Genomic DNA, 20,739 nt, shown 5'->3' on the forward strand with positions numbered 1-20,739 from the left:
ACAATTTTTTGATATTGCTACATACCTAATTTTTGTTTCATACTTTTAGTTATCTGTACTTTTTTTTCACTCCCAGAGTTCACTGAGGACGTTATTTGACTATTAGAATTATCTTTCAGTTCCTTGGTAGGTTACTTATATGGACTCTTCCTTAATTTTCTTTCACTAATTTTTAATTTTGCTAAGAAACTTTAAACTTTTAAAACAAATATTTCCCTGAATTATAAATTTAATAGAAATATTGTTACTAAGTACTTCTGCAAATTAAATTTTTATTAAGTGTCTCCAGTTTTTTCTACATGGAATTTATTAAAAATCTTTAATACAAAACTTTTCCAAGTCCAAATGTAATTTTAACCTTTCTTCTTACTAGTATCTTTCATTGACATTGACATAATATAACTTTATCCATTGATTTTACCATGAATACTTAGTTTTTAAATTACAGCCTCAACTGATTATGTCAACATGAGTAGTCGATATAGCTGATAATTCTACCTGACCATTTTATTACACACACACACACACACACACACACACACACTCACACACAGTATTAAGTTTTTAGTTTTATGTATTATTAATGCTATGGTCTGAATATTTGTGTCCACCCAAAATTCTTACGTTGAAATTTAATCCCCAATGCAATACTATTAAGAGGTGGGGACATAAAGAAGTATTTAGATTATGAGGGCAAAACCCTCATGATGAGATGAGTATACATACAAAGCACCATTTTTGAGGAATAGGTCCTCACTAGACATTTAATCTGGTGCCTTGATCTTGGATTTCCTACCCTCCAGAATTGTGAGAAATAAATTTCTCTTGTTTACTTTCTAAGGTATTATGTTACAGCACCTCAAACAAACTAAGACAGTAACACAAATATAAAGTAAAAACTGTCATCTACTAAAGGAAGGCATTAGTTTTACATTTCTATCTAAAGTTCCAATGTCAACTTTAAGAAGAACAAAGACTATTTATTCACAGAATATTATATATTAGAAATTAGTTTCAATTTTATTGCAAAAAGAGACGAAAAACTATACTACTACTTGTACCAAACTATATTAGCCACATTTCTACTTTTTTTTTAATTTTTTAATTTGTTTTAATTAGATATACATGACATTAAAATGCACTTTGATACATCATATATAATAGAGTGTAATTTCTCATTCTTCAGTTATACATCATGTAGGACCCCACCCGTCATATAGTTATATATGTACGTAGGGTAGTATTGTCTATTATCATTGTACTATCCTTCCTATGCCCATACCGCCCTCCCCTCCCTTCACTCCACTCTCTCTAATCCAAGGTACCTCTATTCTTCCCTAGCCTCCCACAACCCATTGTGAATTAGCATCCACATATCAGAGAAAACATCTCTAATATGATGGACTTATTTCACTTAGCATGATATTCTCCAGTTCTATCCATTTACTGCCAAATGCCATGATTTAATTCTTTTTAAAGCTGAGTGATATTCCATCGTATATAGATAGCACATTTTTGAAATCTATTCATCTGTTGAAGGGCACCTACGTTGTCCCATAGTTTATCTATTGTGAATTGAGCTGCGGTAACCATTGATGTGGATGTGTCACTGTAATATGCTGATTTTAAGTCCTTTGGGTATAAACTGAGGAGTGGGATATCTTGGTTCCATTCCAGGATTCCTGAGGAATCTCCATACTGCTTTCCATAGTGGTTGCACCAAATTGCATTCCCACCAGCAATGTATGAGTATATCTTTTCCCCACATCCTCACCAACACTTACTGTTGCTTGTGTTCTTGATAATTGCCATTCTGACTGGAGTGAGATGAAATCTTAGAGTAGTTTTAATTTGCATTTCTGTAATTGCTACAGATGATCAACATTTTTTGATATGTTTGTTGATTGTATTCTTCTGTGAAGTGTCTCTTCATTTCCTTAGCCCCTTTATTGATTGGGTTATTTGATTTTTTTTGGTGTTAAGGTTTTTGAGTTCTTTTTATATTCTGGAGATTAATGCTCTGTCTGAGGTGCATGTGATAGAGATTTCCTCCCACTCTGTAGGCTCTCACTTCACCTTATTGATTGTTTCCTTTGCTGAGAAGCATATTTTTAGTTTGAATTCGTCCCATTTATTGATTATTGATTTTTCTTTTTGCACTTTAGAAGTCTTGGTCAGGAAGTGAGATCCTAAGCCTGCATGATGATTATTTGGGCCTAGGGTCTCTGGTCTAGTGCCTAAGTCTTTGATCCACTTTGAATTGAGTTTTGTACAGGGTGACAGATAGGGGTTTAATTTCATTTTGTCACATGTGGATTTCCAATTTTTCCAGCACCATTTATTGAATAGGCTATCTTTTCTCCAGTGAATGTTTTTGGCACCTTTGCCTATTATGAGATAGCCATATTTATGTGGACTTGTCTCTGGGTCTTCTATTTTGTACCGGTGGTCTATGTGTCTGTTTTTGGTGCCAATACCATAGCATATCATGTTTTTGGTGCCAATACCATACCATGTTACTATGGTATTGTAGTCAAGTTTTAAGGCCTGGTATTGTGATGCCTCCTACTTCACTCTTCTTGCTAAGGATTACTTTGGCTATTCTGGGTCTTTTCTTTTTCCATATGAATTTCATGATTGCTTTTTCTGTTTCTATGAAGAATGTCATTGGGATTTTAATTGGAATTGCATTAAATTTGTATAATGCTTTTGGTAGTGTGGCCATTTTGACAATATTAATTCTGCCTATCCAGGAACACAGGAGGTCTTTCCATCTTCAATTTCTTTCTTTAGTGTTCGGTACCAAATTTCTACTTTTAAATAAGGCCTACAGACTGATTTTCATACAGATAACTGCTACTATTACATTGACTTTATATATGTGTACTCTACTCCTTTCTATCTCCAGTGTTAAGAATGTATCATTTATGAAAGATTGCTGAGTTCTTTTTTTTCTAATACTAAAATATACTATATTATTTTACATAGGCTGTTCAAGAGATAGTACCTGCTCTCACACACACACAAATAGCCAAAGCAGTGTAGAGCTAAAAGAACAAAATAGACATTATACTGCCTCACTTTAAAATACACTACAAAGCTATAGTAATCAAAACAACATTAGGGAGAGGGGAAAAACAAACTAATGGACTAGAACAGAAAACCTGGAGGTAAACCCATGGATCTACAGCCAACTGATATTTGAGAATATTGCATGTCCACATCAGAACGATACAACTAAACCCCTGTGTCTTTCCATATACAAAAATCAACTGAAATGGATTGAAAACTCAAATTTAAAACTGAAGTTATGAAACTACTACAAGAAAACATAGGGGAAATGTTTCTGGACATTGAAATGGGCATAAATTTTTTGGATAAAACCCAAAAGCACAGGAAACACAAGCAAAAAAAATTGACATGGGATTATATCAAACTAAAAAGTTTCTACACAGAAAAGGAAATACAAAGCAAAAAGATCACCTACCTAATGGAAGAAAATATGTGCAAACTATACATTTAACAAGTGGTTAATGCCCAGAATATTTAAGAAGCTCAATGACTCAATACCATAATAAACATAATAATTTTATTTAAAATGGGCAATAGACCTAACTAAACATTTCTCTAAATAAGAAATGTGAATAGGCATATTGAAAGTGTTTAACATCAGTAATCCTGTGGAAAATGCAAATCAACATCATAATGAGATGTCATCTCACTTCAGTTAGAATAGCTAGTGTCAAAAAAAAAAATGAAAGATAATAAGTTCTGGCAAGGATGTAGGAAAAAAGGAATCCTTGTATACCACTAGTGGGAATGTAATTTCATAAAGTCATTATGGAGAAAAGTGTAGAGGTTCCTGAAAACATGAAAAATAGAACTAGCATGCGATTCTTCAATCCCACTACTGGATAAGATCCAGAAGAAAAAAAAATGAAATCAGTGTGCCATAGAGACATCTGCACTCCAGTGTTTATTACAGGACTATTCACCATAGTCCAGAAATGGAAACAACATAATGGTTCATTAATTTATAAATGTATAAGGATACATATACATTGTGTGTGTGTGTGTGTGTGTGTGTGTGTGTGTATACTTCTCTCTATATATATTTTATATTTATATATATTTATACATATAAATATATATATATTTTATATTTATATATATATTTTATATTTATTTCATTGCCCCAATGAAATAAATAGTATTCAGACATTAAAATGGGACAAAATTCTGTCATTTTGACAACTTGAATGGAACTGGAGGACATTAAGTGAAATCATCTAGGCACAGAAAAAAAGCACATGATCTTTCTCATGTAGAATTTCAAAAGTTTGTTTTGATAGAAGTTGAGAATAGAGGCTGGGGACAATGGAGGGGAGGGAAGAATGAGGAATGGTTGGTCAATGGATAGTAAATTACACTTAGAAGACATAAGTTTATGGTATTCTATTGCACAGTAGAATGGTTACAGATAATGGTAATGTACTATATATATTTCAAAAATGCCATGAAAAGGGATTTTGAATGTTTTACCTTAAGTAAATGATAAATGTTTGAGGTGAATGGCTTAACCTGATTTGAACACCACACAGTACATGCATGTATTAAATCATCACATGGTACCCCATAAGTATGCATAATTTTTATGTCAATTAAAAAATTGAAAAAAGGATAGGTTTTCTTTTTAAAAATTATTATTTTTAGTTATTTGTGGCAGTACAGTATATTTTGGCAAATTATACATACATAAGAGTATAACTTAATCTATTTAGGATCATCCCATTCTTGTGGTTGTACATGATGCTAAGTTACCCTGGTTTTGTATTCAAATGCAAAGCTAGGAAAGTTAGGTCCAATTAATTCTCCTTTCCTTCTTATTCCCCTCCCTTCTCTCTTTCATTTGTTCCTCTTTGTGTAATCCAGTGGATTTCTAGTCTTCTCCTCCCTACCCTCCCTTGTTTTGGATTAGCATCCACTTATGAGGGAGAACATTCAGCCTTTGGCTTTTGGGGATTGGCTTATTTCACTTAGCATGATATTCTCCAGTTCCATCTATTCATTGGCACATGATATCATTTCATTCTGTTTATGGCTGAGTAATATTCCATTCTTTATATATACCACATTTTCTTTATCCATTCACCCATTGAATGACACCTAGGTTGTTTCCATAGTTTGGCTATTGTGAATTGAGCTGCTATGAACATTGATGTGGCTGTGTCACTGTAGTATGCTGTTTGTAAGTCATTTGGGATAACTGAGTCAAATAGTGGTTCTATTCCAAGTTTTCTGAGGAATCTCCATACTGTTTTCCGTAGTGGTTGCACTATGGAAATTGCAGTCCCACCAACATGAGCGTACCTTTCTCCCCACTTCTTTGCCAACATTTTTGTTAACTCCTATTCTTGATACCTGCCATTCTGACTGGAGTGAGGTGGAATCTCAGTGTAGTTTTAATTTGCATTTCTCTAATTACTAGAGATGTTCCACATTTTTTCATATATTTTTTGATCATTCATATTTCTTTTGTGAAATGTCTGTCAGTTCATTTGCCCATTTATTAATTGAGTTATTTATTTTTCTGTTTTTTGTTTGTTTGTTTGTTTGTTTTTAGTTCTTTATATATATTGAGTAATAATGCTCTGAGTTTAGGTGGTAGAGATTTTCTCCCTTTCTATAGGCTCTCTCTTCACATTCCTGATTGTTTCCTTTTCTGTGAAGAAGCTTTTCAATTAGATACTATCCCATTTATTGATTCTTGATTTTACTTCTTACACTTTAGGAGTCTTATTGAAGAAATTAGTTCCTAAGCCAACATGATGGAGTGTTGGGCCTACTTTTTCTTAGTAAGCACAGGGTCTCTGATCTAATGGCTAGATCTTTAATCTACTTTGAATTTTGTGCAGGGTGAGATATAGGGGTTTAATTTCATTTTGCTACATGTGGATTTCCAATTTTCCCAGCAACATTTGTTGAAGAGGCTATCTTTTCTCCACAATCTTGTTTATAGTGCCTTTGTCTAGCATGGGATAACAGTATTTGTGTGGGTATGTCTCTGTGCTTCTGTTCTATTCCATTGGTTTTCATGTCTGTTTTGGTACTTATGCCATGCTGTTTTTGTTACTATAGCTCTGTAGTATAATTTAAGGTCTGGTATTGTGATGCCTCCTGCATCACTTTTCTCACTGAGAATTGCTTTGGCTATTCTGAACCTCTTATTTAAAAAAAAAAAAAAAAGATAGATTTTCTAAAATGTTTGTCAAGCTCACATTTTGTTAAATTATCTGAACCAATTATATTTTATACTTCATTATTATTAAACTTTGATAATATTACTCTTCTGATCTTAAAATTCCAAAACAACAAAAACAGAATTCACAATATTATTGTTTTGATTTACATTAAGGTAAATATTGGAAGCTGCTTAAATATAGCTCATGATCATATACTGGAATCCAGTAAACATATTATTATAAACCAAACTTTACCCATTTCTTTAATATATATTGTTCAATGTGAAGAAAACACATTATTTTTTTAAAGTCTCAGATGACTATGACTATGACATTGGAAATATGATAAGAATTTTTATCCTGTTACAATTTATTTTCAGTAAGTATTAAAAAAAGTCTTAGTTTCTTGCCACATGTATACTGTTTTTTTCTATTAAACTTTTGGTTACTTTTATTTCTAAAATTATTCTGTCTTTAGGTGGTCCATTTTTTATATGTTTATATAAGAGAAGATTATGCACTTATAAATTCAGTATTAATTTCCTTAATCCATTAAAGTAAATTTGTCATTACCCCTTGCTGACTAGCTAGCTGTGCTCTGCCAATAGAAGAAATCTTTCAACAGATACATACACCTGAACCAATCAACTTATGAATTCTAGTGAGAATATCTTCCATTCAAGCCTTCTGGAACATTAGCCTGAGACTCAAATGGATGAACATTGTTTACTTGTTCCTCTATAATTCACCTTTTCCATATTAAAACGTTCAAAATCAAACAGATTCTAGTTTCTTCATTATTTAATTCTTCTGGTTTGATCTTCAATTTTAAATTTTCTCCAGTTGTCAAAAGCCCTTGCTCACATTGATCCTATTATAGTGGCTTTAGATTAACTTACAAATGTTTCCTAACCTGATTTGGAATAAAAAGAATTTGGATTTTGGACTCAGAGAATATTTCAAGATCAGCACTTTAAGATTATTTTCAGCATTTAATTAAAATTTTCAATTTTTGTTTTATCTTCAGAATAAGGATGTACTACTCTTTAGACCAGCCTTACTCTATTATATAATTCTTTTTCTTGTGTTTCTTTACTTATCCATACTAATTACGTTTTCATTGTTTAGATTTATTTTTCACATTTACTTATATTGTTTGCTTAAATTATATTTTAATATAAAGTATCTAAAACAGTATTTTCCTATTATGATTCATCTTGGGAGCTGTTCTAAAACACTTTGAAAGTTTTCTGATAAAATGTATATCTATTTTTTAAAAAAATTAATGACTTTTTGATATATTATTCATATGCCTTAATATTTACAAATTTACAAAAATATACAATCTGTTGCTTTTTAGGATAGCAAATGCACAAGTGGTATGAATGGGTAGCACTTCTAATTTTTTTTTTCTCTTTTTTAGTGTATCTCTCAACATTTGTTAACAGGTAAACCCTATGATTTTAAAAAGTGATGTTATTATTTGTTTTTAAGTTACATATTGAGAACTATATCATTAAAAATTATAGTTTCTATAGACTAATATTTACTATATACAGTAAAGACATTTAAACTTTTTTCACTTTTAGTGAATGGCCTGTTCTTTAAATTATGAGGAGAGGATTACTTGCTAACAGAAAATAGGAAAGTAAGATTTTTAAATAGTATTTGGGATTTGGGGATGTAGATTGGTGATAGAGCATGTACTTACTATGTATGATGCTCTAAGTTCAATCCCCTGTACCAATAAGTAAATAATTTTAAGAATTATTACTATTATGTTATTATTATTGCCATTATTTATTATGATATAATGATTTCAATATTACTATTATTAAAACTATTATTTGTTTTTATTTTTATTTTATTATTCTTATAAAAAGTAAACAGTATTTGACTTTGAAGGAAAATGAATAGTTAAATGTACATTGAACAATGAGTGTTAAGTTACAGTTAAGAGCTGGTACAAATCTGCTATTTTCATGTGATCTTTTGGATTTCTTTATTTTATGCTTTCTATATCAACTTGTTTCAATTACTAAATAAGAAAATTTTAGATATAATCATCATCATATTCTTTTCAATATCTACTTTTTAAATATTTGATTCTTATAGAATCTTCTTTTAATTAGATAAATTCATCCTTGGTTACAGTCATTTTGAGGTAAATTTAGAGTTTTCTTAAATAGACTTTTCATTTATTGTATATCACCAACAGTTTTTTGGTGTGTATTCTGTCTAGCAACTTATTTGACAGTAAATTTTAAAATGTAGAACTGAGAGTTAATAGTTTAAAACTATCTAACAACAACAATAAAAATATCATGGTATCAAACAGGACATCCAAATGATCAGCTGATTGAGTAACTAAGATTTAAGCATGTTTTTCATGCCCCAAGGAGAGTTACTCACTCATATGCCTTGAATCCTCCCAAATCATTCCATTTTAGGGGCAAAGAGATATTTACATAACCATATAATTACTGATTTTTTTAAAAGTATAAGTTAGAGCAGATGTTGTTTTACTTCAACATGAGCTCTTTGACCTTCTAGATCAGAGACCTGCAAGATTTTTCTATAAAAGGCCAAATAGTAAATATGTAGGCTACGAGAGTCAGAGGCCTATGTGGAGCTACTCAACTCTCCTGTTGTAGGGTAAAAGCAGCCATAGGCAATACATAAACAAATAAGTGTGACTGTGTTCCAGATTTATTTATGGATACTGAAATTTGAATTTCATATACACTTTTAGGTGTCATAAAATATTTTTCTTCTTCTGACATTTTTTGAGCCATTTAAAGATGTAAAAACCATTCTTGGCTCAAAAGTATGCAAAAACAGGTGGCAGACTGGATTTAATTCTGTGGGCTGAAGTTTGCCAACTTTTTGCTCTAGGTGGTTAAATCCACTAGATGGAAAAATATGTTTTAGCAATACATCTTAAATTCTTCACTACTATGTGTGCCATACCATCCCAAAGTTCTTACTGATCTGAGCCTAAGCCTGATAGCAAAGGATGTTCAATTTGTTGCCAGTAGCTTCTGTGTGACCCCAGTAATTTTACTTCTCTGTCCTACTTAACAGGTAGATCACAGAAGTAAATAAAATTTCAACACTACCTACTGTGAAACTCCTTGTCTCTGGTTGGGATGATATGGTGTGGTACCATAGAAGTAAAACTGGGAGATGTGGAAACCGAGCTGTACCTCTGGTTCTATCACTACATAGTCAGTGGTCATGTTTCTCAAACCTCTGAGACACCAATGTTTCACCTATTCATGGTGAAGGAGTATTAAGGGGTTATATGATTATTATAATAGTAACTATGAAATCACTTCTTTACTATCATTGTGGTGGTCATTGCACTTTATTATTATGTTATGTATTATATATCACTAGACTAGAAAAATGTTAAAAATTGCATATAAATTTCCTCTAAGTTTCTGACTTTATTACCTTCATATTTTAAGCAGCTCTTCTCACTGTGGATTATACCCAGTACATTACTGATATTACTATGAAATTGTTAAGTCACACTGCATGTATTCTTTCTTATCACTGCTCTGTGAAGGCAGAGACTGTTTTGTCCCTGCTATATCCCCAGCTTCCAAAGTAGTGTCTGGAATATATTTGGGTCTCTTAAATCTTTTCTTAGTAAGTGAGTGACACAAATAATCTCATGTGTTCCCTTGCTTTGCATTATCAAAGGGAGTATATAAAAACTCATAATAAATAAAATGTTTTTAATGCATAAATCAAAATACATAGGATTTCAAAGGAAATCTACTTTATTTAATTTTACTGGAGTATAATTCTGCTCACAGACCCCTTCAGGGTCCATAGACACTTTTTTTTGAAATATAGAGAATATAGTCAAGAGACACAAGTAAGTATAAGTTGAAAAATTCCTTTGAAAGGCTATATAATAAGTGGAAGCTTTATTTGATCTCTTTAAAAAGATCCTTCCTCACTATTTTTAAATAACATAGAAACAATGGATTTTTTTCCCCTATTTTGGTAGAATTTCTTGTCGTTACAAGAAAAACAAATTTTGATATACAAAACAAACAGTTTCTGGAAGGACACTGAAGATCTTATGTAATTCACAGGTGGGAAGGAGAAGAACAAGGATAACTCTGGGGACATCAGCTTTCTCCAGAATAGAGCCACTGATAGAAGTTCCCATCATGCATCCAAATTTTAAAATACTAGAAGAAAATTCTGGCTAATGCAGCATGAATCACAGATGCATACCTGTGTTGGTTAGCCAGGACCAGAAGTAGAATCATGTAACAGAGCTGTCAGTACTCTGGGCCAGTTTGGTGTAAGGGTGGGCGGGAACAACCCTAAGAGATGTCTATTAAATAGATTTATTAATATGACTCCAGAAAATGGTGTGTTTTTTACTTATTAACTTCTCAAGATAAAAAATTTTAATCCAAACTGCAAGACAACTTTGTTCATTAATTATATCAACTATAATATAATTTTAAATATCTGTCAGACTGCCAACTGACATATTAATAAATTGTTTAATATAATATAATGTAGCCAGTATAGTGTAGTAGCAATAGAGTATAGTTGTTAAGAGAATAAGTTCTTGAACTAGATTTGTATAGCTCTTCCCATTTCTACCACTTAACTACCTGTGGAAGTCTTTGTAAATTACTCAATCTCTACCACTTATTTTCATTAACTATAAAAAGGAAAGGAGCTACTGCAAAACAACCACCCAAAAATATCAGTGGCATACCACAGTAAGCATTTAGTCCTTGCTCAGGCATTTGCCTGTAAGCTGGAGTAGGTCTGATCCAGACTGGTTTCACATCCAATATGGGTCTGGATGTGTACTGCATTTCTCTCATCTTCCTTAGACCAGCAGGTGCCTGAGACATTTTCTTCTCAGAATGAAAAGGCAGGATTACAAGGGAATAGGCTCAAAATGCACAAGTCTATTTCAGAACTCTTCTTTTGTGATGTCTGTTCTTACTTTATTTGCCAAAAGAAGTCATATTGCCAAGCCAAGTCAAAGCACACAGAGGTACACACTTTGTATGGAGGTATCATGAAGGAAGATCAATTTAATATCACAAGCTAATTACAATCTTTTTAAAAATTCTACTTAGAATGAAAATACATGTTGCTGTAGAGATAGTTACATATTTGATTTCAGGGTGCTGTCCCAGACTTCTTGGATGAGGGGACATGTTACATAATTACATAATTACAATTACATAATTATAGTACATATACCATATTGCCTTTAAAAACTAAAAAAAAAAAAAAAAAAAAAAAAAAAATACTTAATTGCAAAACACGTATGGCCTCCAAGAGACCATGGGACTATGTACTATCCAGGAATTACAAATTCCATAAATGGAAACAAAGAATGTATAGATACAAAGATGAGGGCTGGTGGGGAAGAAGATGAGGGTTGAAGGGAAGGAGGTGGTCTAGCTGGAAGCCTCTCTGGAAGGTGATATTTGGAGCTGATTTCAGAAGCTTGCCATGGATCTCTCAAAGAGAAAGAATATTTTGACCACTGGGAAAGATGTGACTTTCTGGGGAAGTGTTCAATTCTGAGAAAAGACCAAGTTTCAATGGAAAGAATGATTTAATAGGTTTTCAGAGAGAAACCGGGAGTTTAGTCATCTTAGGCAAGGGTAAGGCCTTTGGATAAAATCATAAATGTTATGGGAAGTCTTTCAGGGAGTTGGAATAATGGAGTGCCTTCAATACAATTTTCTTTTAAAGAATATCCCTCTGTTGCTCCATAAATAATAAAGTATCATTATTTACTCTGCATATGATGGATTATAGCAGTAGTAAGAACTGAGAAAAATAAATGATCATTAGTCTGCATGAAGTTCAAAAATTTAATGGTGCTGGTCATAACATACTTTTTAATGATATCTTAGGTATCCACTGAGCAAGTACTGTTCTATGAACTAGTAATCTAAATATTATTATATTGTCACGTTCGTTGTTTCTTGTTCTAAATGTTTCTCCAAGCGTTAGGGCTGAGAAATTAGCAATCTCTTTCCAGTCTCCCTCCTTTTTCCCAAAGATGCTTCTCTTCTCCCTGCTGAGAGACAGCTAAAGGAAAGATCCCTAATCTTAGAGTGGTAAGAAGAGTGGTAAGAACTAGTTTCTCAGGCTGGCTCTGCCACTAACTCGCTATAACACTGAGTGAATTATTTAAGATCTCTGGATTTCAGTTTCCTTTATGTGTGAAATATGAGAATTAAATCACATGATTGATATAGCCCCCCTTTTTTAACATATGGTTATAAGTTTAGCAAGTAATTTGTGTTATACTCTAAACTTACATGATTCTAAGTGAGGCTTTATAAAAATCTCAAATTTGGGGGCTGAGGATGTAGCTAAGTTGTAGAGCTCATGCCTAGCAGGTTTAAGACCCTGATTTCAATCCCTAGCACTCGGGCAGTGGGGGAAGACCTCAAATTTTCCTTAAAAATTTATCTTAAAAAATACACAATAACTAGCTCTCTGTTCATCATTGGTAAATTCATGCTTGTTTCCTTTATAACAGGACCAAGGAAATAAATACCAGAAACCAAGAGCACAGAATATTTTTCTTCATCAGTCCATAGAACTCTGATACTTCTCTAATTCCATCAAACACAGGAATGCCCACCTTGGCAGATGGCCACAGAGGATGTCAGCAATTTATTGGAGGCAAGCAATGAAATATTTGTGCCATTAGTTTTCTGTTATTAATTATATAAGAACAAGTAGAATTACCTTGGGTTTTAATGAAAAAAAAGTTGTCTTTGTCATAGAATTTTATGTAAGCATAGCTATTTCTTTGTCTTTTTCTTTTTCTTTTTTCTGTTTAGAACTGTTGCATTTCAGAAATTCTATTAAAATGTGTTTGCCCTTACCTGCAGTATTTTACAGAATAAGACATTAAATTCCTAAGTACAAAATAAAGATTTAAATAACAGAAGTTAAGTACCCATATTTGAAAAGAGGGCTCTTTGTATCTACCTTGCCTGTATAGATCATGTAAGTGCAAGCACCAAATATATTTGGAGACTACTTTTGACTTACTTTACAATTAAACTGGTCATTTGTGATTTTTTTCTTTTTAGTTTAAATAATTTTGCATCTTTTCCTCCCATATATTTATTCTAAAGTGATCCAAAATCTTTATGTCCCTCACAACTTTATATTTTGTAAGAATTCTGCATCTAAAGATTTCACTAACCTTTTATTTTATTTCATGGCAACAACTATTGCTTCTGGAAGAGTAGTTGGGCAAGGATTGTGGACCACAATGCAGTCATCGAAATTGAAATTAATTACATTACCCTTTAAAGGAAAAATTTGCTTAGAAAGAAATTGACCGTGCTTAAGAGGAAAAAAGAAGAAAAAAATATATAAGGAGTCTGTAATCTCCATATTCATGAAAAATAGACATAAGTAGATGAAGATTAAGTGAAATAAAAATAAATTCTTAAAAATTTAAATAGAATGTACTAAAATTGAATTTGTCAAAGGATTTTATACAACCACAGAAACTGTAGATATGCTCACAATATTTTATATAGTGTTAATTCAACTCATAGGCCTAAAGTCATTCAGTAAATGTGTCTCTTTTTAAGTTGTACATAGAGAAATATTTTCTGTGAGTAAGGGAGACCATAAATGTTTAAAAAGTCCAGTGGAAACTTCAGAGTTTAATTTCAGTAACTAGAATCAAAATTAATTCTTGCTTTTCTGTTAGGGGAAATTTCATCTAATTCCATTCAATTTATTCTGCAACCTTTTGGACAGCAAATCCTGATTATCAAAGAAAAAGCAGCTGTGTTGCCCTTGCCTCACAACTATAACAGTAGTATTATTATTATGCAGTCACTGGGCCTTATAAAACCATGAAGTGGTTATCCACTGGTTTCCTTCTGACAGAGACCCACCTAAGCCTTTCTGAACTGCTGATGGTATATGCTTTCTGTTTGTAAGGATCTTCAAAAAGCAGATTCTACTACTTCCTTCAGCAATCCAATTTAGTGTAACAGCTCTCAAGAACAGGAGTTTCTTTTTTTTAATCTTTTATCTACTTTTATTAAGTAACTGTTTCTAAAACTTCTTTTCTTAGAATTATCTTAGTTTGATATGACCACTTAAATATTTTTTTTTAAAATTACTAAAATTCGAACATTCTTAATTAGTATTGTTCCTATAAACCATGGTTCTCCGTAAACAACCTACTATCAACTATCTTTCTCTAACATTTCCATTTTTAATTCATCCACATATCATCTTATTTTTAGTTTTAGTTATTTTTCAGCCATTGCAGCATATCTATGTAAGAGAGCTTTCATTTTTATTTCCTACCTATTAGTAAGAATCCAGCCCTTTGTTTATTAATTTCATTCGTTTATGACCATATCATTAATAAACTACAGATATTTAGAATTCTGATCCAAAGTGTTGTTTCATCTAATTCCCATAAATTCTAAAATTATTTGCAGGCTATAGTAATAAAACCTTTTAGGGATTAGAAAGTCAATTAGAACATCACAGGTATGATTTATACACCTGGTATCTAAAAACATGAATTCACAGAACAGATTAAGACTGACTGATTAATCCTAACTATGACATTTGCCAGCTTTGGGTAAATTATTGACTCTCTTTGATTCCCAGTTTGTGTATCTTTAAATATTGGATGCTAATAATACTGTAATTTTGAGTATCAAATAGGCTAGTTTAAAGTTCAAGTACCTAGCACTTGCCTAACATGTACTTCAGTAAATAGGTGATATCATTATTCCACTTTTGAAAATGATTAAAAATTGGTTTCTTCATAGTAATCTCAATTCTTATAAAATAATAATGAATTTGTCCATTATTCATGCCAGATTTCTCTGTTTCTCTTTCTGTACACACACAAACACACACATTTATTGTCCTGTTAAATTTTATTCACATCAAAGTCTCCCAACAAGAAGTTTAAACTTCATGTTTAAAAATATGTAAGTATTCTGGGTACAGTATCACATTTGTGTAATCTCAGCAATTCAGGAGGCTGAGGCAGGAAGATTCCAAGTTCAAGACCAACCTCAGCAATTTAGAAAGACCCTCAGCAACTTAGTGAGACCCTGTCTCAAAATTAAAAAAAAAAAAAAAATTCATCTGGGGATATATAACTCAGTTGTAAAGCATCCTTGGGTTCAATCCCCAGTTTAAAAAAAAAATTAAAATATAAGAGTGGAAATGCATTTTATCCAGAAATCAATAGAGAGACTGAGGCAGGAGGATCACAAGTTTGAGACCAGCCTGGGCAATTTAGCAAGATTCTGTCTCAAAATAAAATTTTAACAAGGGCTGCATCAGGAGCTCAGTGATATATTTGCCTATCATGTACTAGGCCCTGGTTCCCAGCACTACACCCAAAACACACACACACATACACACACACACACACACACACACACTCACACACACACAAGTCATTCTTAAACTGAGCCTCATGCAAAGTACATATATTTCAAATTTTGTAAGAAATTTTAGGTGTTCATGAGCTCACTGAAATTTTAACTTTATGTTAACCACAACTATTTGACCTCTATTTACAACTATTTGACAACTATTTACAGGACAGAATGATTTGAAGAATCTTCTTGAGTAGTATGTTTATATATGTTTTATATATGTATTAATCAGATGTTTATTTAATCTGAGTAACTGATTTTATATTTTCCACTAGGAAAATAAGCTTGCAGTTTGGTTCTATTAGTTTCTTTGGTCACTTAAGCAAAATATGACAAACTTGATGACTTCAAGTAATAAAAATTATTCTCTCATGGAGTCTAGAAGTCCACAATTAAGTTTTCAATAAGATCATATTCTTTGCAACCCGGAGTGAAGAATTTTGTTACGTGTCTTTGACTTGGCTTCTGGAGTTGGCAATGCTTGGCATTCCATCACTATAGTCTTTGCCTTCATCATCACATGGCTTTTCCCTGTGTGTCTATGTCTCTTCTCTTCTTGGAAGTAAATAGTCACATTGGATTAGGGCCCACCCTAATTCACTATGACTACATCTTAACTTGATTACATCTGTAAATACTATGCAGTGTTTCCAAATCAGTTCACATTCATACACACTGGAACTTAGGACTTGAACATACCTTTTGGGTCAACTCATAACACCACCTTGTATATATTTTTTCCAATTTCAACTTAAAATAGGCTTAAGAGGAAAACTAAATTTTAAAAAGGAATTTTCTTCTGAATATTCAATTTAGCCTCTGTAAAGAAGTTGTTTCATTTATGAGATGACATTGTCCATAAGTAAATATACTTGTTTCGCTTATGAATATTTTAGCACCATTTATTAAGCAAAATTTCTGAATAATTCTCATCTAAACTCTATAACTCTATTTTCTGTAATTATAAAGCTATAGTATCTATTTTTGGCTTACTTGATGAAACAGTTCAAATAATAGGCTAATAGAGATTTATGTTCAAATGATAGCTAATACATATATTAAAAAATGAGTTTCTTCCAAGACTTTAGAGTGAATACAGCATTTATATTCAAATTTTACTGGTAGTTACATGTTGTAAGTGAATGAAGGTAATACTTCCTTTGCTATATTTATTTAAACCAGGGCTACTTTATATTTTCATGAGTAAAAAATGCACCGTAAATTGAAATTGATAAAAATTGTTGACCTTTCAAAATGAACATGTTCATTAAGTAGTTTCAACATTAATTCCACTACTTATTCTAGTAAAGATCATTCAACTGTAGATTCTTTTCTAGTACTAACTTGATATGTGATATAGATCATTAGTACATTTTATCATTGTATATCCTTTTTGGTCGTATCCCATATAATTAGACAATTGTCATGAATGTTTCATGCAATAAAACTTATAAAAGGTGTATACCCTTATTTCATCAATTAAAGAAAAAGATTTTATGTGCATTATCTTTTCTTTGAGCTTCTGAGAGGAAAGGGATGTAAAGCATTCTTGCATGAAACATAAAATTTCTAAAACAGACTTTTCTCCCAGGTAATACCTGCCTCAAATTATTCTTTGCATATAGTAAGTACTTAATAAATGCTTATGAATCAAAAGAAGGCTATCATAATGAGCCCATTTTCTTGTAGACAGGATCCAAAAGGATAACTCAAATAAGGCAATTGAGAAACCAATTCATTTATAAACCTTTTAGGTTAACTGTTTATCCTAAATTTGGTATAAAAAAAAACAGACAAGAACTAGAGAGTTTGCAGTTCTGGATAGTGGACTTTGCCTTGGTTTATGTTTTTATCTCATTTTACAAGTGAGGGTTGAAATTTGTGCGGGGCGGGGTGGGTGGAGCTTGTAGAATGTATCACTGAATGTTTAGTTGACTATGTGATTAGAGAATACATAGTCAGTACGTAAGAAATATGAATTTAAGGAATAGAGTCGATTTTCTAAATCTTGCATTAAAGTACTAGAGCAGTGATTCTCTAATAGGAGTATGCTTCAGCATAACCTAGGGAGCTTTTTAAAACTAGATGTTTTGTCTCTATATCTGGTGTTCTTAATCAGTTTTCCCATTTACAGCCTGTGTGACTTAGTATTATTTAATCCACAGAATCAAAAGCTTTGAAACTAGGGATGACACAATATTGGACTTTTTTTTATAATAAAGAACCTTGCAACAAATGGAAATAAAATATCTAGTGATGTACTGATCTAATTAGGAGAAATTCAAATTTTAACAGTGAGGAATTTGGAGAAATAAACAAATAAGCCAGTAGGAACTATTTAGTATAAAGTGGAGTAAATACCCTGTTCTACTGATAAAAGTAATAATAATAATAATAATACCTGGGGAAATTGTTACAAATTGTTCTTTTACACTCAAATGTCTATATTTCAAGTCTAAGAGTTTCTTTGAACCCTGAATGGATTGATTTGTTTGGTAGAAGATTTTTCATCAGAAGGGTTTTCCTTGTGAGACTGATCATTTGCTAGGAGTATGACAGTTTGGGTGTTGATAGGGATAGGATAGGATGGTTTAGGGAATTGTATGGATTAAGAAATCTCTCTGGTTCCTTTCAACTCTAATATGCTGTATGTGTATATAATTGACAGTCTTTCTTTTGTGTGCATCATTTGTCTATTCTGTGTGCTAGATATTTATGGATTTAAAAAAAACAGAATACTTTAATCATGGAGGCAATTAAATGAAATAATCATTTCATCTATATATGTTGGCTATTTCTATAACCATTTAGAAACCAACTGAAATGTATAAAACAGGAATGCTAAAATATTTGTTCCTATTCAGAAGGAAATACCTTGTGATTGGCCAAAAAAAAAAAAAAAAAAAAAAAAAAAAAAACAAAAAAAAATCAAAAAGAAAAAGAAAAAGAGTTGAAAAAACTTCTTAAGAACTCTATGCAATACACAACATATTGTATAATTACAAAAGAGTAAGACTCAAGTCCTAATGTTAATTAATGTCATTCCTTGCCTGATGGCTCCTTTACTGAACAAAATTGATTTATTTTTATTTATTTATTTTTTTTAGTTGTAGATGAATATAGTACCTTTATTTTTTATTTTTATGTGGTGCTGAGGGTCAAACCCAGTGCTGCACACATGCTAGGCAGGCACTATACCACTACAACCCCAGCCCCACAATTGCTATTGAGGCAACTATTATTTATTAATTAGATACACTCTTAGAGGGGAGGGTCACATTTACTGAAAGAGAAATAATTAATTTATTATTTATTAATTAGATGCAATCTTAGGGGAGAGAACCACAATTACTGAAAGAAAAATTGCTTGTGGGTAGAAGGGTAAAAATCTTGGTAAGACAGGTGTAATGTGCCTTGAAGGATAGGAGTCAGTTGATTACAGAGCCCCAGTAAAGAGTGAAGGGAAAGGAAGTCCTAAAGAAAACACCACTTCTGACTTCAAAGTAGAAAAATGAAAACAGCAATACTCATTTCCTTTTTTTTTTTTTTTCCCCTGTATGTTTCAAAAGCAATTTAAGGACAAGAAAATATATCTGCAAGTAAAACTGAACTCCTTTATTTGCTTAACTTCCCTTACAGCGGTTTTACTGCTTTTTTTTAACTGGATTTTTACTGAGTCACTCCCTCCTAAAACCTGTTTTACCTCCATAATAAAATTCAACATATAATACTGTCAGTAAGAGAAGGGAATTAGGGTCACAAAACTGAAGAGACTTTGGTTCAAACAATCAGAATATTACTGGTGGGGTTATGTTAAGTTTTGCTTTTGGATTACAAATGCAATACATACTGATGGATTTTAAAATAAACAAATAACAGAAATGTGTGAATTAAACAGTAAAAATTATCTGATTAATTTGTTTCTAGTTCCCACAGATAACCTGTATTAACTTTTATTTACATTTTGGAAATCTTCTGTCCACATGCAAATGTATGTGTGCGTGCATATACATGACAAATACACACCGGCATGTACTTTTATATCATTTTTTATATGAATGCAAGTAATCTATTCTTTGCTACTGGCTTTTCTGCTCTTTGTATCTTTGTTATTGGCTTCTAAAAGCTCATGGTATACTAATAAAAAATGCCATTTTTTCACGTGTTTCAAATATTTTTCTGTAGTTCAACTTACCAGTCAACTTGGTTTTTGTTAGTTTTGTTTTTGTTTTTTTTTTTCCATACTAAAATTTTACATTTTGGTTCAGACAAATAATTAGTGTTTCTTTTATGGTTTCTGAAGTTTATGTACAAGATTATAAAATATGTAACACCTTTTCTATTCCACCCTTATGGCTTAATTTTTTTATGTTTAAAATTTCAAATTATCTGAAATTCTTTTACCATCTCAGCAACTTTTATTGAATAATCTCTTTTCTTCAACTGATTAAAAATGAAGGTTTATCATATATTAAAATCCTGTGTATTTTCAAGTATATTTCAAAATTCTCCAATATATATTTTGCTTGTCTATCCCTTCTCTAGGATTCAACTCTTTAATTTCTGTACCTTTACAATATTTTTAGTATCTGGAAAGATTGATCTGTTTTTTCCTCTTTTTAATCTTCCTTTTTTAAAAACATTCCTAGATCATGACATACTTTTTACCAGATTGAATTTAGAATCATCTTTGAAGTTCCCAGAAAAGATTCTGTTGCTGTTATGATTGGAATTTTATTAAAATAATAGGTTAATTTAAGCAGAATTAAGTTTATCATCCTAAAACAATACACATTTCATGAGTATGCATATATATATGGTTTTGCTTATGCAGAATTATATTATCTTTATGATTTTCATTCCAAATTGATTTGTTTTTAGTTTTTATTTTCTCAGTATGGCTTATATATAGGAGATCCATCAATTTCCAAATACCAATTTTTTTTTAGTAAAACCACTTGTAGCAATTTCTGCTCCAAATATTTCTTTTTAATTTTTAAGAGCAAAATAAAATTACTTAATTTTAGTTTATAAAC

The 20,739-nt window shown here is 31.6% G+C and overlaps 1 protein-coding gene across 5 annotated transcripts in view; it reads left to right on the forward strand.

Moving 5' to 3' along the window:
- Positions 1–20,739, forward strand: part of MBD5 (methyl-CpG binding domain protein 5) — a 463,202-nt gene that overhangs the window by 173,108 nt on the left and 269,355 nt on the right. For 3 of the 5 annotated variants that reach the window (XM_079132465.1, XM_079132468.1, XM_079132470.1), the window contains exon 3: positions 12,796–12,941. The exons of 1 other annotated variant lie outside the window; for it this stretch is intronic. The gene's annotated coding sequence lies outside the window, so the exon portion shown is untranslated. Of the gene's footprint in view, positions 1–9,326; positions 9,542–12,795; positions 12,942–20,739 lie in introns of all 5 variants that reach the window. One more of the 5 variants, XM_079132466.1, reaches the window with a different exon arrangement.

This window comes from Sciurus vulgaris, assembly GCF_902686455.1.
Source record: "Sciurus vulgaris genome assembly, chromosome: 3".
Taxonomy (NCBI): Eukaryota; Metazoa; Chordata; class Mammalia; order Rodentia; family Sciuridae; genus Sciurus; species Sciurus vulgaris.